General features: G+C 43.3%; 1 protein-coding gene and 1 long non-coding RNA gene across 3 annotated transcripts in view; one reads left to right on the forward strand and one right to left on the reverse strand.

Moving 5' to 3' along the window:
* The window catches only part of LOC310674322, a 45,909-nt gene extending 28,749 nt beyond the window's left edge, over window positions 1-17,160 (forward strand). Inside the window, exon 3 of the long non-coding RNA XR_014509529.1 lies at window positions 16,774-17,160. This is a non-coding gene — a long non-coding RNA (uncharacterized lncRNA). The remainder of the gene's footprint in view (window positions 1-16,773) is intronic.
* DUSP10 (dual specificity phosphatase 10) overlaps window positions 1-22,670 on the reverse strand; it is a 49,902-nt gene that overhangs the window by 11,353 nt on the left and 15,879 nt on the right. The gene's annotated exons all lie outside the window — the stretch shown is intronic.

Consider the following 22,670-nt stretch of genomic DNA (forward strand, 5'->3'; position numbering starts at 1 on the left):
CGTGACCCGGAAGTGTCTTCGGACAGCGCTGGCCCCCGGCCTCTTTGAGTGAGATGGGCACACAACCCTAGAGTCTGTCAAGACTGGCCCGTACGGGCAGGGGTACCTTTACCTTTAGCTTTTTATTTTGAATGCACTCCAGTGACTGCTAAACTATTTTTCATAAACATAGTTTTTCAAACTTTAAAAAAACACACACACACACGGTTGTGTTACACAGGTATTTTATAATTTTTTCATTTCCCAGATTGCACTTTTTTCAGATGCAGGAAATAGTAAATAAATACCACCACCACCACCCCTCTCAAATCAGGGAGATGATCCATTTAGATTCCACAATAACATTTTTGTTTTGCCTGTGAAATGGTAACACTCCTTACATAGTTCCATAATTGATTATTCTGCTTCATAAAAGATGACTTCTCAAAGAGAGGGCACTTGAAGGGTGAGGGGGTTTCAACCAATGCACCCCAGACTGATACACTTTTTAAAAGAATATTGTCCTAACGTACTTTGGGATTTTCCAATCTGTTGTCTAACGCTGTCCCACAAAATCTGAAGAGAAAAACAGAAGCTTAAGAACTTTCTACACCTCGTTCTGAGATGACATCAGCTCAGGCTCCCCACCTGCCTGGTTTCCATGGCAATTACACAAAGACATACAATGACATCAGCTCGGCATGACATCAGCTCTTTGAGTGCAAACAATGCAAGAAGAGCTACTTTGTTTCAGGCCTTTTGGTACAACTGTGTTCTTGGGAGCCAGTGATGTAATGCTAACAGGTGGTTGGAGCAGCATTTGCCTAACAGGGAGGAGGAAAAATACAGCTATATCCCTTGTGTACACATGGGTGATTATAGGTTAAGCTTTCACTAACGGCATGTGAAATAAGGCACTAATGCAAGAGCAATGCAGCTTTATGCAAACTGACAAAGATAAGAGAAAATTGCAAGAACCAGAGACACCTTGTCTAAAAAGTGATGTAGCTCTTGGAAAGAAGGTTGAAAAATAATAATAATTGCTTTTGGTAAAAGGCAAAGGTTCAAACTATGGCAGCTAAGAGACTTTCTATTAACAACTCTTTATATTCTTATCTTGTCTATAAGCCTATGTGCCAGAATAAAAACCTTTAGACATTCCAGCTAAGATCCCCCCAAAGTTAAGACACTTATATTTTATAACAATAGCAACAATAATAATTTATTTCTACCCTGCCCATCTGGCTGGGTTTCCCCAGCCACTCTGGGTGGCTTCCAACAAAGATTAAAAATACATTAAAATGTCACACATTAAAAAATTCCCTAAACAGGGCTGCCTTCAGATGTCTTCTAAATGTCAGGTAGTTGTTTATCTCTTTGACATCTGATGGGAGGGCGTTTCACTTTAATAGAGACGCTTTTACACCATGTGAAATAATGAAACACCAACCGGTTATTTTAAGAGAGGAACACAAGGTAATAAGAACACAGGTAAAGAGGTGATGGACAGGTTAGAGATCTGATTAACCTTTTGGCATTTTTGTTTGCTCGCTTATGAATCAGAAAAAGGCATTTCAGAAAGTTTGGCGAAAGTGAGCTTATTTTGCTTCGGGCTGCATCCAAGTCCTTTATGGTCCCTTTCCCTTAATTCAGAGCAAAGGTAGCTGGATAACTATTTTTTACCTATGTCTTCCCTTATTACACAAGAAAGGTTAGTAGCATCAATAGATAGCAACTCTGGCTTTAAGCACAGCTGCAAACATTTTTTCTACTAACACTCAGTGCTTATTTAACCATACCCAATTGTTCTTTTTGGGGGAAGTAGGGTTGTTACTCCCCTCAACACCCACTGGAAGCCAGTGCAGGCTGGTCCATTAATGCTAAAGGGGCCCAGGCCCAGTAGCCTCAGTTTACCCTCAGTCCGCCTCAACCTACCTGCCTTCTTACTTACAGGCAGCCTGACAGCTTCCTCCTCTTTAGTTTCAGTGCTGAAACAAACTTTGTAAGAGCTCATCAGGGAGAAGAGGATGGGGGAGAAGATTAGAATTAGTTGGCTCTGCCTGTCATTGGCTCCGACTCCCTCTACCCTTGGTTTCTGCCCTACTAGTCCCCATGGGCACCAGCCAATCGGGACAGAAGCTCCATCTCTTTAACAGCTGCAGGATGGCAAATTTCAATCTGCACAGACTTTCTTATCTCTATACTGTACCTGATTCATTTTCCTTGCTATGCAGCTCCTAAAAAACACAGAGCCTCTGCCCAAAGAGAGGGAGCAACCTTAAATACAACTTCAATACTTCCTAGAAATATAAGAGCATTTCCGACTTACATAAATGTATTATTAGGGGAAATTTCTTGCAGAAAATTCTATGTTATTTTTCCTAACATTTGCATTTTTTGTGCACAATACACACATTTCTTGCAAACCCAAAAGGAATTTGATGGTTGCTTCAGGAGAGGGAACAAGATGGGAGGGGTGTTTCTAAGGTCAAACTGAAGCTCCCTTGTTCTCATTGCTTTAGGCTGTTGCATGTTGTTTAAAGAATCTTGTTATATTTACAGTATTGAAATATGGTTTTGGAGTAGGTTGTCATATTTATGTTTTACTATGTTATTATGAAATGGTTTTTGTAGTGTTTGAAACGCATCCCTGCTTCTTTATTGTGAGCCACTTTTAGCATGTGCTTTTTTTTTTGCAGAAAATCAGCATACAAATAAAATGAATGAATAAATGAATAAAAGACAACTATGTTTCACATTGTTTTGAGAAGTGCAAATTTGGTAAGTTCACCTTGAAATGCAAAGGGAAATCAAATTTCTCCTCTCTCTCTACTAAAATGGCAAGCAAGCAAGGGGAAGTAGCCACCTTAAAAGGGATACCAGTATAAGAGGTAGCCAATAGTCAACCCTAAGCCTATACAAAAACACCCTTTCCTAATTCCAAAAAGCAAAGGGCCAGGAAAGTCACCAGCAACCATAATATGGGAGAGGGCAGGCGATTATGAACAACAGAAACTGATGAAGGCATAAAAACATTTAAATGAACAGTGCAGATTCCAAATTTCTATTTCAGGGAAGTGTACAACAGTAAATAGCAACAATATAAGCAGAAGTGAATAAAACAGAAACAGAGAAGTACTATACACATTATTTTAAAAATCCTGGGTAAATAAGAATGCCTCAGCTACTGTCTAACAGGCCTCCTTTCTCCATACAGAGCAGGCCAGTCTTTAAAACCCCCTGGGGAAACCATACTGGTTGTTCAACGACCACCCCATTGTGACTTCCTACAAGGCAGAAGCGCGCCTCCTGTGGCCTAACCCTCTGTAGAGCCCTCCCTTGTGTAATTCATGAGATAAGAGACTGTCGTGACCTTTAAACACTTCTGCTTTCCTGGACTCTTACCATTTTTATTTTCGTTTTGTTTTGTTTGGTACACCACTCTGTTTAATTTGAGATACACAGTTGCATTTTATTTCCCTCTTGCTTTTAAGGAAATTTCACTGGCGTGTATTGTTTTTATGCAAGCCACTTTTTGCATAAATAAAAGTGAAAATCAATAAAATCAATAGAAATAGACATCTTTATTCTATTATTAAGGAGTATAACAATTGTATACCTAAAGCAAAACGCTTGTGAACCAGGCATGTCTCTATAGGGAGGGCATCCTGCCTCGCTGTGGAGACATTCCTGGTTCACAAGCATTTTGTTACTTTAGATTTCCTGAACCCAGAGAGGGCTTCTTAAGGAGTGGTCTGACCACTGGCTTCCTTCAAGCAGGCAGGGACCATCCCCTCTCACAGGGAGGCATTAACCACCTCCCTGGTCCCAGCCGAGAGTGGCAAGAGTCCAGAGCACAAGGGGTCATCCTGAGTGATCCAAGCACCTTATCTACATGCACAAGCCTTACTAACTGAAACTCATCTGACACAACAGGACTAGAGAGTGCTCTGGACACCCCTTGAAATTAATCTGCTGTAGTAGCAGAGTCAGGATCCTGGGGGATGCAAACAATTTTCAAAATGCTTTGCAAAAGATAAAATCTACCCAGGAAGGACTAAAGTTTATTTTTTAAATTGTTTTTATTAAAGATTTTCTTGGGTTACAAAATTACATACATTGTCTCTTTTCAGATGATAAAGTCCTTTTTTTCAGAGCATTCCTATTCAATATGAGACTTTGACACTGTATACAGTACAGTCGTACCTTGGAAGTTGAATGCCTTGCAGCTCAGACATTTTGGGCCCTGAACACTGCAAACCCGGAAGTGATTGTTCTGGTCTGTGAACGTTCTTTGGAACCTGAACATCCGGTGTGGCTTCCATGGTTTCCAATTGGATGCAGGAGCTTCCTGCAGCCAATCGGAAGCCGCACCTTGGTTTCCAAACATTTTGGAAGTCGAATGGACTTATGGAACAGATTCTGTTCAACTTCTGAGGTATGACTGTATAAGATTGGGGGAAGAGACATGGAGAGGGGGGTTGTAAACTTCCATTCTTTTACATACTGTGCGTGTGAGGTTTTACAACAGTAAACAGGTTCAGACAGTCCATGCTTAAAGCATGGAGGGGGGAAATAGGAAAACTGGCTAAAGCAGATACATAAAGGCTTACATTCAGCATACATTTATTTATAAATAGAAAGATTAATGTTTTTGGAATCTGACTGTATCAGTAACAATATGTATTGAAGTCCCTGCCAAAACATGCACCTGGGAATTATTGGGTTGCATCTAAGTCAAACTCAGAGTTATCCCATTGAAAAATTAACTCTTCAGTTGATCTACTCCAAGTATGACATAAGACACAATCCATTGGTTGTAGGTGAGTTCAGTGTATGTTGTTGTTTCTAAACATATCTGTGTCATCATGTTGTTAGCCAGAGAGTAAACCAAAATTATATCCTGCTTGGAAATCGTTGCAAGCAAGCTCACAGAGACCACCCAGTTATCTGAAGCTATCTTTTGGATGTATCTATGCAGAATCAGAAAAAGAAGTTATCAGATCCTTTCCGCTAGCAATGCCCCACAGCCCATCAACAACGATCATGGAATACGTGCTGCAAAGTTCACTAACATCTAGCGATGGCATTAAAATATAAGTTCAGAGCCTGAAAAACAAGCACTTGATATTCCGAAAAGTGTTGCCGTCCTTGCCTATGACAGTTGATGAACTTTATATTTAAAAAATGTATTTTCAGCATAGCCCATTCCTGAAGGCCTTGGGGCCTGTGCTGTGTAATGTTTTATAGCTCCATTGATTTATTTTAATTCACCCAAAAGCAAGTTAACCAACCACCAGAAAGCCCTTCTTCTCCCAAGGACTTTCTGCAACACACTCTAGTTTATACCAGTTCAGCTATGTCTTCATTAGAATGCACCGCTGAGGATAAAAGATCCTCACCAAAGCTAGTAAATGATCATGATGATCAGTAACATGTTGTGTTGTGGGATGGCACAAAGAAGGCTCAGTTTCTTGGGGGTGCAACCGACAGTTCTCTCATGCTGCCTCCAACCTTTCTTTGTGTTCTATGTAAAGCAGATATGGTAAAGCTCTTAGATGTACAGTGGTACCTCGGGTTACAGACGCTTCAGGTTACATAGGCTTCAGGTTACAAACTCGTCTAACCCAGAAATAGTACCTCAGGTTAAGAACTTTGCTTCAGGATGAGAACAGAAATCATGTGGTGGCAGCGGGAGGCCCCATTAGCTAAAGTGGTACCTCAGGTTAAGAACAGTTTCAGGTTAAGAACGGACCTCCAGAATGAATTAAGTTCTTAACCCGAGGTACCACTGTATTGGGTATTCTTTGTGTTTAGGTTGTAAACCACCCTGTGAATTTTGGGTGAAAAGCAGTATAAAAATTTAACAAATGATAACAATAATCTCACAAATGCCAGACCTCAGCCTACCTCTGAACCTGGCTGGGATTATCACAAAACAGTACCATTTTAAAGCAAGCAAGAAAAAAGTGCTATGCGGAATTATGGTGTACAGGTAACTTATACTTATTTTACTTACATGATGGCAGCTTTGAGTGGGTGCGAGGGGAATAAATAAATAAATGGAGAGCAGAGAAAACCCACTCTTCATTTATTTACACACACACACACACACACACCCCTCAACACACATACCTACACAAAGCTGCAGTTGCAGGCTTATCCAGCTTTGGGAAGGCAGCGTGAGGCTTGGCCTTTGGGAAGGAGGTATGAGGGTTCTGGCAGACTCCTAGTGCTTACTGGGCTTTGGGAAGGCAGTGGGAGGGCTCTGGAAACCTGTTACAAACCTTGTGCCAGCTTTCATAAGCCAGGCAAGCAGCCCTCCACCTTGCAAGGGGGAAGGATTCAGGGGTTCCTGGCTGTACATGATTTTTACTTATTCATACAGTGACCAGGAACATAACCCCCCCATGTAAGATGTGAGTTACCTGCATTCTAAATATGTTCAGGAGGATTTTTATTTTTATTTTTCATTTTTAAGTTTGGAAACTATGCTATTTTGTTCATTCTCTCTACCTGAGGCAGCAGGCCATTTTGGAAGTTCTGAAGTTTCCCCAGCATCACCCTTTGTTAAAAAAAAGATGCAGAAAACATGGAAATGTTATCCTGACATTGGGTGGCGTTCATCCTCCCCACTCTCCAGAAATTTAGACCAGAGAGATCTTCTTGTGGCTCAAACAAAAAAGAGCTATCAATTTATATAACTCATATTAGTAGCCTCATAATGTCAGATCTATTCCCTCCAGCAGTGAAGCTGCTGAACCTGACAGTTCATTCGCAAACGCTTTGCTTTGTTCACTCTCAGAAGAGCCTCTGTCTGGACGGTCGGAGTGGTAGAGTGGGGGGTGTTGGACTTAACACAGGCAGGAACTGTGTTTATATGCCCATTCAGCTGGTAGCTCACAGGCAGACTGACCTAGAGTAATAGGGTGGCCACTTGCACATTGTCAAAAAGATGCAGATTTGCACATGCCAATTGATATTGTAAGTATAGATGCAAATTTAGAAATAGCTGCTGTATTCTGCTGACAGCACACAGAATGCTCTAGTAGGAATCCCAAAGCATGTCCACTCTCCACTAAGCAACAATAACAGCAACAACACCACAACCCTATAGCTTGGTGGAGTTTTGTAGGGGGAGGAGTGGGGAGAGAGTGGGAAGAATAGAATGGCTATTAAACCAGTTTAACTCTTCAGTATAGATATACCTGCATGCATCAGTTTCAAAACTAAATGGACAACTTAACTTTGTGTGTGATTGTGTGTGCGGATCCAGTCTTAGTGCATCTTTTTCTCCCATGTTTATTTTTAGAGTCACATCACTGCACAAGTTAAGTCTTCAAGATAGAAGTTCAGCTGCTGAGCAATATTAGATGATTGACAGGAGATGGTACAGATTGCATTAGTTCAGACAGTCTGGGGATTTAAAAGCCTCCGAATGGCAAAGAGCTCCGCACACCAGACGGCTATTTCCAAAACTGGTATCAAATAAGTAACATTGGGGCAGTAAATTTCAGTAAAATGTAGGCATATAAATACACACACACTGTTTTGAGTGCACACTTGTGAGGTCCTGCAAGTACAGCCTGTTTAAGAACTGTGACCTCATTTATTTATACTGCTGCAGAAAGCCTTGCCAGAGCAACAGCTGATGACAGCCTTATGTATTTTTCCACTAAGCCAACAATTAAATGGCTTCTGTGGTTTTAATGGGCAGAGGACATTATGTCAAAACTGATTCAAAGCATGAGATGGTTGAAGGATAAGGCAATGTCATTTAAAGTACAGAAAAACAAAACACACACAGCAGGAATATACTTTGAGCTTGGGACCTTTCCGGGATACTGATCTCTGTAAGGGTATGAAAAATTGCTTAAGCCAATGTGGAAACACCCGCTGGTCCTTGCTTAATGGGCTAAAATTTGAAGTGTCATCACCGAACAAGAATGTTAAGGTGGGGAGATATGAAAAAAATGTTCTGCAATCCACTCACATGTGCTGACTCTGCTCAGGCAGTCAGTCCTATTGCATTCAGTGGGGTACATTCCTAAGTATGCATTGCAGGGATGGGGAACCTTTGATCCTCCAGATGCTGCTAGACTACAACTCCCATCATTCCTGGCCATTAGCCATACTGGCTGGGGCTTGTGGGGGTTGGGAGTCCAGCAACATACAGGTTCTTTGACTTTTAGTGTATAGGACTGCAGCCTTACTTGTTCATACGAAAGTGCATTTCCGGGCATAGGCACTAGGTATACAAAATTGTACTCACCAGAGGTGGTGAGATAAGAGCAAAATATAGATGTCATTAACTGGGAGGATGATGGGAGGAGGAAAGGGCTCCCGGTGAGGTGTGTAGCCAGGGTTGGGACACGCTGAAGCAAGGAAGGGTTGGGGAAGGAAGCACAAACAGGGTGACTGAGGGTGGCAAGGGGATGGAGGTCAGAGCACAGGAACCAGAGCAGGAGGACTCACCACCAGAGCCAGAAGGTACCTGTCTCCATGAACACGGCAGGCCCTAAGGCCTAGGGAGCAGCAGGAGGGGTGCTTTAAGAGGCTGAGGCAGGCAAGGGCCTACAGCCCAGCTTCCTAGCTGGCCAGGTAGGGCTCGCTAGCTCTGGGAGAAGGTGTGTAATTCCTCTGCTAGAGTGGGTTTGGAACAGGTGAGGGTCACCTTCCTCGTGATGCGACAATAAGCATGCAAAGTATGAAAGGGAAGCAGAGCTGAGGTGCTGTGTCTGCTTAACTTCCCCTGTTGGTAGACCTTGGCTTGAATGTTCCTGGACTGTGCTTCAGGTTTGACTCTGGACTGCATCCTGACTGCTGGACTTGGCTTGCTTGGACTGACCCTGGACTGCGTTTCCTAACTTTCGGTCTTTGGGCTTTGCTTGCTTGGATTGATGCTGGGACTCTGAACTTTGGACTTGACATACTGACTTGCTACCAGGTAGGCCAGAGGTTTAGGACAGCAGAAGTCAGTGGTGCTGTCAGGGCAGGCCTTGGGGACTGAAGCCTAGGGCCCTGTCCTGCAGAATGAGCCTTTTTTTTAAAAAAAAAAAGGAGAACCGTGATAATTCTTGGATTACAGTTGCTGAAGTTCTACCTGTTGGTTCTTAGACAGAAGCCAACGGACTATTATGCTTACCTTCCACATAACCTTTACAGATGGTGTACAATACAGGGCTATCAACCTGCAGGGCACAGGTTTCATTAGGCAGGTTGCCCCATGCATCAATTATAATTATGCACAAGGCAAGGTGAAACGCTCCAGCAGAACTCCAAAAGGAAGACACACTCCCTTCTTGCTCAAGGCAAACTCAATTCAAGTGAGTCTTCATTACAGCCTCCACCAAACTTTTAAAGTAATTTCACCCACCAGCGTTAATCCATCAGTATCACCCAGGGATGTCAAGGAGAGGTTTGCTCTAAGGAAATTCAGCCCTTGGGTTTTAACTAAGGCAAACCTCTCTGTTACTGGTCTTATTGTCTCTGGCAATATCACAAAATGGAAAAAGTACTACATATATCTTTAGGGTCACCACTAATCCGGATTCCTCATTGTTCTTCTAATCAAGCCATCAGGCATTCTGGTCAAGGAGGTCAGGTCAGGGAGGTCAAACTATTCCATAAAGGGAGGGAATCCAGGTTTAGAATTTATGTTTGACTCACAGTGTTATTTTTTAACTAACGTTTGTACTTCCATTCTAGTTGTACAGTTTGCACTGAAGATCGGAACAAGGAATGGTTAGGTCAATGGAGGCTGAAGCAATGACAAAGGGTTGATTCTCGGCTTCTTGGCTGAACTTGTAGGAGGGGGAGAGAAATGGATCACCAATTATTATGTCCAGCATCACACTACCTAGAATAAGCCTTTAGCCTTCCTATGATTCTTACAGCCAACAGGTCCAGAAATTTATTTTCCAGCTTACAGAACCCATCTTGCTACATCTTTTTTTTTTTCAGAATTCAAAGTTAAATTACCTTTTATCCTCCAAGAGAAAAAGGGGGAAGCTTGTTATCTTAGTTAACATCCACATACACACACTCTGAAAAACACACACAAGTTGTTCAGAAAGCAAAAGACATCCAGGCAGGGATCAAGGGAGCTGAGAACTCTAGATGTAATTATTTTCCCCAATACAGCCATTACTAATTTTGAGAAGTAGTAAAAGTGCAACACTGATAATAATGGAGTACATTTGTGCACCTATATCTGCATTGTATAATTATTCTAATCAAAGATTTGTGGCAGAATTTTATGGCCGAATCCTGCGTATATTTACTTGGAAGTGGCCCCACTGATTTCAATGAGACTGGAAAACACTAGAAATGTGTACAAGTTTTCAGCCTTAAAAGCAGCAACCTTTGCTTAATGATCAAAGAAAAGGAGCACCCTCACACACTTCAGCCTGTGTGTCATCATCTCTACATGTGGGGTGGGCAACAAGGGGCATGGTCAGGGACCACATGTCAGTGGGCATGGCCAGAATAGGCCATGGGTGGAGCATGGGCTGCAGATAGGTAAGGCCACTGATACTCATTCCACTGTATGCTATCCAGCACTACAGGTAGACTCCACTCAGCCTGCAAAACAATGATTGGGCAAACTGGGGGAGTGAAATTTACCTGTGGGTGAGGATTCAGAAGTATGGGTGGGCTTGTAAGTCCAGGAACATCTGGGGACCCAAGATTGAAAAATGCTGCTCTAAAGCAATACTGTGATGACTCTAAACAAACTGTACTATAGAACTTACTCTATAGGAGGGATTGTGGTTTCATCGTTGGTTGCTTTTTTTAAGATAAAGGAAGCTAACACTGAAAAGCTGGGGTGTGCAACCAGCAAAGAAAATCAAATGGCAGGCCTCTGCAGTAAGAGGAAGTGGGTAACCTGATATGTTTCCACTCTTTTAAAAATTGCATAACATGACAGCTTGAAGCCTATGGTGGAAGAATGCTCAAGATCTAATAAATAAAAGAAGAGACGTGTGTCAAGACAGCATGAGTAGAAGGTAGACTGATCACCACCACCAGTAATGTTATGGTCACTATCCAAGCATTGCTTTTCACAGCTATGTTCTACTAGGGTTGCCATGCATCCAGAATTTCCCAGACATTGCCGGGATTCAGCCATTGGAAACAGTGTCTGGGCAAGAATTGCTTTCATTTCCAGGAAAATCCAGACGTATGGCAACCAAGGGTGTTTTAATAGATCTTGCAAAACTAAAAGCAGCTCAACGACTTTGGCCAAAAACAAAAAGCTCAACAACGGATTTCCACTTTTTGAAATACGGCAACCCTAGTTCTACACATGCTCCAAAAACCTAATGAAAACAGAGGCTGAAAAGCATAGGGTTCTGTCTGCTGTCAAATAATTGTTCTCTGAAGCCTTCAAAATGCACAGGGTCTCCACTGTGGCAGAGGCGCAGCATGAAACAGATATCTAGATTCTTTCCAGAGCAAAACACATGCATTTGTACCTTTCTTTAAAAACTACAAAAGTACACATTTCTACAGCCCATGCAACCAATAGATGAACATGGCAAAAAAACCTTGTGAGTATTTCTTAACTCTACAATGGGGTGGGACACTTGGGGCCCCCCGGATCATTTCTGGACTCCAACTCAGATCAGCCTCGGTCAGTGACCAGGGATGATATGAACTGCACTCTAGCTATATCTGGGGAGGGGGGGGTCACAGGTTGCCCACCCCATATACTCTGCAATAGGGAGCGAAAGAGGTGGCAGCTAGCTGACAACCAGAAGAGCTCCTTGGAAGACACATTTCTCATGAGAGCTTCAAAGGAGGAAAAAGGAAATCCCATTAGGACAGTTCTTCCTCTTACCCATGTGTCAGAAGAGTAAGCTCATAGGCACTCAAGTCCAATACTCAGGTTGTGTGTCACCCTGTCATTTGCCACAAGCCATGATGGCTATGCTCTGGCTTGTTTCCCTCCAGTTGCTGGAAATCACAGGCGGGAGTGTGAGCTGTGCTGCTTATGTTCTGCTTGTGAGTTTCCCATAGGCATCTCTGGTTGGCCACTGTGAGAACAGGATGCTGGACTAGATGGGCTTTTGGCTTGATCCGGCAGGATCCTTCTCTTCTCAATGATATAGCCAGTATTTATTAACAACTACCCAAATTAGAATTCCTAGACACTGACACACACCCAACATCTCCACCATTAATACTTGAAATGCAACATTCCTCACTAAGCTTCCATTCTAGAAAGTTAGGGTTAACACCAAATGGATTTGTTTAGACATGGGTTTTATTTATAGCAAACGGGGGTGAAATTCCAGGAGCATACACAACCTTAGATACCATAGTCTCTTTCTAAGTATAACTGTACTTGGGTACGCATATCTAAAAAAAGATTCAAGAACCACTGTGAATTATATGAACTTTCACTTCAGATGTAGGTTGTGGGTAGGTATGAAATTCCCCTGCAGCGCGTTTTAGGCGCAGGAAGGAGACCAGAGGTGCAAGAGAGGAGCTCAGACTGAGACTGGATACCAAGCTCTTACCCTACAAAGCCCTCAACAGAGTGTCATTATAGGCTTGTTTACATGTTACTCTTGAACACAGGTACAAGCGATCTCTGCACAAGTGTTTCTATGAGAGTGTCCACTTGCTGATGGGTGGGGTGTAAATATATTAATAATAATAATATTAAGCATGTGAACACCAGTTATGTGATAAACGTAGCATTGCTTTGGGGGCTTCAAAGGGGGTATGGAAGCAACCAGACCTTAGCAGCTGGCTTCATCCACCTCACCTCCACCGCCCAACGTAACACCTCCAAAAAAATTGACAATATGTTCCGTGTTTTGCTTTTGAAATCAGGCTATGAAACAGGGGGCATTTTGACTACAGCCCAGCCTGTATCAAATGTGTGGAGAGAGCACATGAATAATTAAATGTTCCTCCCTCCAGAAGCCAAGCACAATTCATGCCAATATCTACTCTGTCCACCATTTTGATGATTTTATGCCATGAAGCAGTCTATAAGCTTGGTTCATAATAACACACATTTTTCACTCAGAGGGGAGGAGGCAAGTGTGTATATTTTACACATTTTATTTTTATTTATCATTACGTAATAAGAGAGGAGATTCCTGCTAAACACGAGGAAGAACTTTCTGACAGTAAGAGCTGTATGACAATGGAACTCTCCCTCGGGAGGTTGCGGACTCTCCTTCCTTGGAGGTTTTTAAGCAAAGGTTGGGTGGCCATCCGTCATGCAATGATCTAGTTAAGATCTCTACATTGAAGGGGGTTGGACTAGATGACCACTGGGGTGCCTTCCAACTCTATGAGTCTATGGCATTTATATCCCACCTTTTCTCCAAGGAGCTCCAAGTGGCATACAAAGTCCCACCCCGTTAATATTACCCTCCAGTCCAACATCCTGTTCTCACAGTGGCCAACCAGATGCCTGTGGAAAACCAGCAAGCAGGACAGGAGCGCAAGAGGCCTTTTCTATCCTGTGGCTTCTAGCAACTGGTACAGTGGTACCTCGGGTTAAGAACTTAATTCGTTCTGCAGGTCCGTTCTTAACCTGAAACTGTTCTTAACCTGAGGTACCACTTTAGCTAATGGGGCCTCCCACTGCCACCGCTGCATGATTTCTGTTCTCATCCTGAGGTAAAGTTCTTAAGTGGAGCTGCTACTTCCGGGTTAGTGGAATCTGTAACCTGAAGTGTCTGTAACCCGAGGTACCACTGTATTCAGAAGCATTAATGCTGCGTATGCTTTACTCACTCAAAATATTTTGCACATGTCACACAACCAGCCTCAGAAAAAAGAACAACATGACATGCTCCTCAGAATTGTCGGCTGTGACACATGAAAGGCCACTTCACACAGGCATGGACATCGCTCAAAATCTAGATGATTAACAACTGAACCTGTGAACCAGAAGAGGGGACATTTGTCTGAGGTTTTCCCATCTGCAATTGGATTTACAAAGCCACTGGTCACTCAAATGTTTCAGTCACAGAGTGACTCGACAAACTTGCGAACCCTGACACACTTGTTTTTGGAAAGCAGCGATACATTACACAATGCTTCAAAATCAAGACTTCCCTACATTCTAGAACAAGGGTCATTGTTGCTGTTGTGTCTACAGCCCCCTTCATCCATTAGTCCTGCAGGCTGAGGCAGGCTGGGAGTACAATGGGACAGCGTTCTTCAACCATGGGTCTCCCATCATTCTTAGCTCACTTAGCCAGTGGTCAGGAAAGATGGGAGTTGTAGTTCAAAACCTGGGGACACAAGGTTGAAAAGAACCAATCCAGAGAGCCCCATATTAGCCAGCCCTACTCAGGCTCCCTTCTAACTGCAATTCTGTGATATTATCAGGCACTGAAATGCTAGATCCCAAGTGCTATACCTTATCAGAATGTCTGAACCCATATTTACTAGCTAAGTTGGTAGAGGACTACACACTAAAGCTCTGCTTGGAGCACCCCCCAAGTACCGTGCAGGGGATAATATCACCACTCTCTGCATGGTCTGGAATCCTTTGTACATGTGCTGAGAAGCTTAGCTGCACTAGCTTTCTCTGTGCTCATCCAAGATCAATTGAGGAATCCATTCTGGGTGCTGCAATCCACTCCAGAGTTTGGGTAGAACAGAACTGGATTCCACTCTCCACCAAAAACTCCCCAAGCAAAATTGCTAGAGAGGAAGCCAGTTATCTAATCAGCCAAATATGTGCAGTTTGAACACGAGCGCCTATATTAGTTACACAGCGGCAGCTAGCACACTGAGAGAAAAAGGGTAGGTGATGTTTGCACTGTGGGAAAGCATGCAACTCATATGAATCCGGTTTCTCTCCGTGCTCAGACAGCATGTGGCAGAGGGCAAAAGGGTCCGTTTCACTTTTCCATTTCTCAAAGGGGTTTGGAAAGAGGAGCCTTCTGCACGGCCCCTCCCGTTCCCAATCGCCAGCATTCAAGCACATCCACCCCTCGAGTTAAGCTGTCAGGGTGAATAATTTGCAGCGCTCTGGAACAAATGAACTGGGAGCGTTCCATCCACTGGCAAGGTCAATTCCCCACCTCCACCCCCATTCCATTCGCTAGTTACCTGGAAAGGCAGGTTCATAAACAAACTCAGTCCTAAAGTAGATCATGACATAGCACTGCAGTCCCTTTTGGGTATTCGAAGCAGCTAGTTTATAAAGGATTCACACCCCTGGGCATAGCCAGGATTTTTGTTAGGGGGGCATGCTTTTGTTAGGAGGGGGCAGAACCTTAGATTTGTATTATTTTGATTGATTGGGGGGGGAGTTGCCCCCTGCCTCCCCCAGATACACCCATGTCCAGACACTGCCCTTTCATCATTCTTCGCAGAGTGCCTTCTCTCCACAAAACCTAGACTTCGGGTGGGGAAACATTGCCCTCAGATGCTGGAATCCCAACTGAGCCAGTGTCCCCAATAATCGCAGATGGTGTTAAAACTCAGATATATAATTTAATCGCCAAATGGTGTCTTAAACCTAGGTTATGGCCACCACAATGGAATGTCTAGGCACCATCCCTCACCCCCTCTGGTGGAGTTTATTGTTGTCATTTCTTTACCGTTTTATATTTTAAAGAACTGATCTCAAAAGTGGTTTACAACATTAGAAGAAGAAGAAGAGGAGGAGGAGGGGGTGGAGGAGTTTGGATTTGATATCCCACTTTATCACTACCCGAAGGAGTCTCAAAGCGGCCAACAATCTCCTTTCCCTTCCTCCCCCACAACAAACACTCTGTGAGGTGAGTGGGGCTGAGAGACTTCAGAGAAGTGTGACTGGCCCAAGGTCACCCAGCAGCTGCATGTGGAGGAGCAGGGAATCGAACCTGGTTCACCAGATTACGAATCTACTGCTCTTAACCACTACACCACACTGGCTCTCCACACATCAAATAAAACAAATTCAAGCTTCAAGGAAAATATTTCAGGTCCTTCTCTAAGTGATATTTTGCTCCCCCCAGTCACCAGCCTGGCATCCAGAGATCTCCACGTGGTCACAACTGGACATGAGCTAGTCACAAAATGCACCTGGCGCCTGGCTAATTTCTAACACTGATCAAAGGTGGTGGGAGTTGTAAGTCCAGCAACATCTGAAGGACCACAAACTCCCAATTCCTCATTTGGAATCATAGAATTGTAAGTTGGAAGGGACACACAGGGTCATTTGGTCCAACCCCATGTAATGCAAGAATCCTCAGCTACCCCTGGGTGGGCTTGAACCACCAGCCTTCTGGTTAACAGCCAGATGGATGCACTGACCAATTAAGATCATCATTTTCTTTTACTCCCAAGTTTTCAGTATATGAATGCAAAACAAGGTTCCATCAACTAGAAATTGAAGGTGGGGGTCAGGATGAATGCTGGGTGGGAAAGAAAGTATAAGATTTTCCCCCACTTTTGAGCTATTGCTATTCTTTAACTGTACTTCAGAATTTAGTTCTCTCTCCTATCACAAATGTATACATTAATTAAAATGTATATCCAGAGAGATATTTGTTTGTGCATGACAATGCTGAGGTCAACATAACCATTTAAGACTAGATGAAAGCAAACATTCCCCCCTGTTTTCCCCCAGTTAGCAAAACCTAAGAAACCTTAAGGCAATTCTGGGATGATGCAGAAGCCTGCAGCTATATCAACATGGGTATATTTGGAATGACTGTTTGAATAAAGCTAGGGCATTCATATTTTTAAAACACATAAATTAAATATGTGCTGTGTGTGCTAAATTGTACATAATACATGTTGATGTTTCTGGCTGCCGAAAAGCAGAGTTGCCTGTGTTGGTTTAAGGCTCAACCCTTGAACTCTAGCCCAACACAAGGCAACTTTTTTGGAGGATTGCCATTTCTCCGAGTTACCCAAGCATCTTCAGTCTCTAAAGCAGCGGGACCTTGCCTTTTACAAACTGGTTGCTCCAATGGAATCTTGTGCCTGGGGTCAATGAATCAGTTAGGTTTCACTGGGCTGGTACAAGCACTTACGGAAGCCATATTGCTGGTTCTTATCATCGTAGTTTAGAACCGCTGGCTGTAGGGATTCCTCCATGGAGGAGAAATGGAAGAAACAATTCCAGGAAATTTCTTTCACACAGAACAGGATGATGGATATTCTGGAGTAGCAGCAGTCTGAAATAATTTCCCCCAATAAAGCCCATGAATGCCCAACCTCATATTTTTAAGATGACGTTTTTATTCTGGAAGGTTAATAACCCCTCAACACTGTAAACTGATTTCAGTATGATTTTGTATTGTTTACAATGTTGAATATTAATGGTGGAGTTGTTATAGCTATATTAGTAATTTACTGAGTGGAGTATACAATGCTAAAAATGCTTCGAATTAAAGAAAAGCAGGAGGAAATGTCTCTCTCATCTTAATCACGATATAGTGCTCTTTTTGTTTGACTACATATTCATTTCTTTCCAACCTCTGTTTACAGTCCCCCAAAAGTTGTGTGTGTGTGTGTGTGTGTGTGTAGACCTGCAATTCCTGATTAACATGTCAGATGAAGTGGACTGTAGTTTACAAAAGCGTATGCCATAATAAATTTCGTAGGCTTTAAGGTGCTACAAGACCCGCTGCTATAGTTGGGAGTGTGCGGGGAGAAACTTAGTTTGGTTTCCATTTTAATTCATTAATGGCTCTTAATTCACACATGCCATAAGAATGTGAAAATCAAATTGCATCAATCTTCACAATCCTCCAATTTTTGTGATGCAGTTCTCCAACTACTGTGCATGTTAGGGAAATGTGTATGTAAAAAAATGCATTTTTTTGTGAAAAGTCAAATATGCAAAAAAGCAGTAAACCGGGGAATCTACCTGACCCTTGGGGTCCCTTCCAACTCTACAATTCTACATTCAAAAATGTGTCCTGTTAGGAGAAATGCAGACTAAAATAATGAATTCCCATTCAAGACTTAACAAACCGATGCAGAAAAGTGGCGAACTGAATTCAAGATTTGAAAAATGATAAAAGTGAAGAAACTGACAGATCCTTCGATCCTGCTTGCAACAGCTGAACATGGTTGTCCCTCTGGAAGTCGTTACAGATTTGTTCCCCTCTCTTCAAGTCAGCAGATGCAACAAATATGTTAGCATGTAATATCTAACTAGGTCTCAGAAAACCCTTTCTCTAGATTAAAGGAGACCTCTCTTTCTAACTCGAGTCACTGTAGAGAACAACTAGATCTTTGTTTTTGTTTGTCCACTGGGCTCAAGGAACCCACAGGCTGATTAAAGCAACACAGAACTAGAAATGCCACACAATTTCCCCTGAAGCAAGACGAGCCAAATTTGGAGGCTCCTCTGAAATGAAACATCTGTAGCAATTTCTGGGGAAAGATCTAATACTTCAGTTAAGATCAAAGGTATTTCCTGCCAGGGAAGAGTTCACACCCCTCTAAGCGAAACAAAATATTCTGCCGATAATAGAGCAATATTAGAGACTAGGACACTCTAACTTTACAGCATCAAATACTGAGTAGTACAGTGGTACCTCGGTTTAAGAACAGCCATATTTATGAACTATTCGGTATACGAACTCCACAAAACCGGAAGTAGTGTTCCGGTTAGTAAACTTTACCTCTGTCTACGAACGGAAGCTGAATGGTGGAAGGGCACTGGTGGCGGGAGGCCTCATTAGGGAAAGCTTACCTCGGTTTAAGAACTGCTTTAGTTTAAGAACGGACTTCCGGAACGAATTAAGTTTGTAAACCGAGGTACCACTGTAGTACTCTAGTGTGCTAGAGAGGTGTCACCGCATCTTAAATCTGGACCACCAAATTAAAGAAATTGCTATCAGATGGAGGGAATTTCAGAGGAAAGGAAGTTCAGGGGGCTTGATCTAATCAAAGTTTAAGTAAGAGAAATGAAAGGTAAGAAAAAAAGATTGAGATTAGCCCCCTTAATCAAGACAGATAACAAAATGCTGCAGTGTGGAGTATTCCTGTTCAACGTTTTAGCCAGCCAGCCATGCCTTTTCCAAAAACACTCCCTTTGATTTCTACACCCTCCTAGTTTTTTGCTCCAGCAGTCCGCATTTTGCACTCACGGAGCATGCTCAGGCTAATTTTGGGTCATCCTCCCTCTACACCCAACCCTTAGGATCCCCTCCCCAATGTTTTTCTGCTCCTGCAAATCCTAGGGTTCTCCCAAGCCTGCTGATCCCATATGGCTAATAAGGATGGGCACTTTTGGGAATGTGTGCACTAGAATCTTGAAATATGCTTTACATACAACTGCCTTTAGAGAGATTCCTAAAACTCCAAAATGGTACAGAGTGCAGCAGGAAGAATGCTTGTGGGAATTGAACGTCAGAGCATTTTGACTACCAGCTCCCATATGCATCTGTGCAAACTCTACAACCAGTTTCAGAAGCCCTGCACTCTAGTCCATCAATAAAAGGGGGTTGGGGCTGATGGGTTCAAAACCTTTTTAACTGTGGCTCCATATTTCTAGAATATGTTTTCTCATGAAATGCATACGGCCCTGTCATTGGTGACTTTTCAAGGAAGTCTCAACACATTTTAATTTTGATCCAGTTATTAACTGCCATGTCTTAATGGTGTTATATTGCATTGCTCATTTTTCCATTTTTGAACACACCACCTAGATCTGGTGTGCGGAACCTTTGGCCCTTCAGATGCTGCTGAGCTACAACTCCCATCATCCCTGGCCGTTGACCATGCCAGCTGGGGATTATGGGAGTTGTAGTTCAGCAACATCTTGAAAGCCAACAGTTCCCCACACCTGACTTAGAGGAAGAACTGCATTTCAAAATTCAGAGAGGTGCAGATTTCCAAGGGTGGCTCTGTTTTGGCCCATGTATCATTTCCAGAAGTGCAAATCAAGTAGGTTCACCTTTAAATGTGAACTGAACTACACCCCCCGCCTTCTCACTACTTCTAGTGCACCTACATGGTGCCACATCTTCCTTTCATCAAATACCTCCTCAAAACCCGCCTTTCCTGTGGAGCCTGGGATCAGACTCCCCATAGCCATACAAACCAAGAGCAAGCATGTGGAAGTAAAATAAATTCATACAGGCACACAGGCCCCATTTACACAGGTGATACATTTCAAGGCACCACGTGCATCAGTGAAATCCTGTATATTTGAAAAGCCTGCAAACCTCCCATTCTGTCTCTGCCCTGCTCCGTTCTGCCCCCCTTTTGGTGACATTTTTGGGTCACTTCCTGGTTTGCTGCAATGTGTGTATGCGCAGTTGCACACATAAAAGGGAGGGGGCTGCCTGTATATTTACCTGTCTCCCTCCTTCGTCTTCTCCATGTTGAATTTTAGACTGTGGCCCAGACCTGTCCTCTGGTTTGTAACAAATAATGAGGCCATGTGGACATTCTTGGAGGAAGAACTCACAGCGGCTCATTTTGCCCACCATCCGTGATGAGGAGTGGGGCAGAAAATGGAGGGGCACCAACTGAAAAGACAGTATTAGACTTGGTGGCTTCAACGTTTCTAAGCTTTGTTTACAAAATGCATGCTAAACAAACATGCTAAACTAGGTCACTCTCCAGGGCATCAGGGTAAAAAAAAAACCCATGCAAATTACCCTATGCAAATTAGCCTAATTTGCACAGGATTTTTCTCCCCAGAAAGGAAAACTTATATCACTGCCAAAGATATCTAATTCCCACTAAAGAGCTCTCTGCTGGATCAGAACAAAAGTCTATCTATTCCAGATCACATTTCCATAGTGATCAGCCAGACGTTCCTGGGAAGCCCAAAGAGGTAGGGACCAAGGACAATAGCCCTGTCCTGCTCTTCCTTTCTGCCCAGATGTGACTTTCTGCCTAACTTTAGCAGGATTGAAGCTGTAGAGTCAATCATTACAACATTGGGGTGGTGGATTGAAACAGGGGATTCCAATGTGAGAACCTCTGCATGATCTTTCACAAGCCGAACAGAAGTACAGAAAGGCCTCCCACCTCCATTGTGCTCACACCCTGAGCCCTCTGCATCTGTTACTTATTCCCTTTCACTAAGGTGATTTCCCCCTCCATTGCAAAGAAGGACAAACCTGAGGATGCTGGATAGCTCAGTTGGTCGAGTGTGAGACTCTTAACCTCAGGGTCGCAGGTTTGAGCCCCATGTAGGGGAAAAGAACCCTGCATGGCAGGGACCCTTGTGGTCCCTTCCAACTCTACAATTCTATGTGGCCCTTCCAGTTGTCGTTGGGCTATAACTCACATTTTCCCCAACCACTGGCCATGCTGGCTGAGGGTGCTGGGGACTGTAGCCCAAAAACATCTGGAGGGCCACAAGTCTACCATCTGTGCCTTGCCTTGGAGCAGTTCTGCATGCAACCAAATTGTTCAAAGGCTTATGTATTTTGCAGAGGAAGCCCTGGGCTTTTTTGCCCATCGCTACATTTTCAGGATCCTTACCCTTTTCACAGAAATATACTTTCCGTGGATGATGGGGGAATGTTAAGGAACAGTCTCCCTCGGGAAGTTGGGAACTCTCCTTTCTTGGAGGTTTTTAAGCAGAGGTTGGGTGGCCATCTGTCCTGGGTGCTTTAGTTGAGATCTCTGAATTGCAGAGGGTTGGACTAGATGACCCCTGGGATCCCCCTATTCTGTGATTCGAAAGCATATTCTCTGAAAATTACCTATACAGAACATAAATGTCTATGTGCTTCGACTCTGGAATATTTACATTAGACTCTGATTTTAAGTGAAAGAGTGGAGAGGAAATCCAAAAGAGCAAGGCATTATTAAAGCATGTGCCTCATTTTTTACATAAGCTGAAGGTGCTTTATCACTTTGCACAGACTTAGTCAGCACACGTGTCTGCACTGAGCACTCAGAAAGGGACTTGTATGAAATATTAATCTGCCCATTTGGGGATTTTAGTGCTGATTCGCTCCTTCATCCAGCCAGCCGGGTATTGGTATCTAATGCAACACTGACTGTTTGCCCTTCATTGCAGCCCTTGTTCCGAAACAAAATCAGCAGCTGGCGCTGTCATGTGGGGGATTATGTGAGCATTAAGACAACACAAAGGGCAACATTCAGCGATTTGGAAGAGGGGCGACGTAAGAATCTCCTTGGGTGGATTTAGAGATCTGAAACCCTGTGAAAGGTAGAGAATGCTCATTTTACTTAAGCCGCAGGTTTAATGAAAAACAACCATGTTTACAACAACTGTGATGCAGAAGTCAGCTTTTTTTACAGCAAGGAACAGAGGATCACCACCTCCTAAAGTCTACAGATGAAGTACAAGAGCAGCGGCCGGCCAAAAGTTGGCAATCCCAAGTGTGCCCTTCCCTCAGCTGCAATGTTATCTGTGTTCTCCTTCTCCAGCATTTCTCAAAAGGCTTGTGACTAAAGCTGGGGAGGGGAAGAGAGTTACTTTGCCCATATAATAATTCTACCCTTTATTCATTATGTGGCCCTGGATCCCAGCCAACGCTAACACTAAAATGGAATTGTTGTTGTCTGGAAACAGGGCTGTCACCACAGGGGAGGCAGGGCCCTTCAGGGATATTCCAGGCCCTCACCCTGGCTGCTCAGCTCTCAGCAGGAAGCCATCCCCTGGCTTCTTCACTCTTGGAGATATACGGTAAGGAAAACCAAGCAGATGGTATTTGAGCCTACTGCTCACTTAGTAGTTCTTAAGGAGCATTGATGCGTACTCCCCTACTCTC

This window comes from Podarcis tiliguerta, assembly GCF_965153285.1.
Source record: "Podarcis tiliguerta genome assembly, chromosome: 3".
Classification (NCBI taxonomy): domain Eukaryota; kingdom Metazoa; phylum Chordata; class Lepidosauria; order Squamata; family Lacertidae; genus Podarcis; species Podarcis tiliguerta.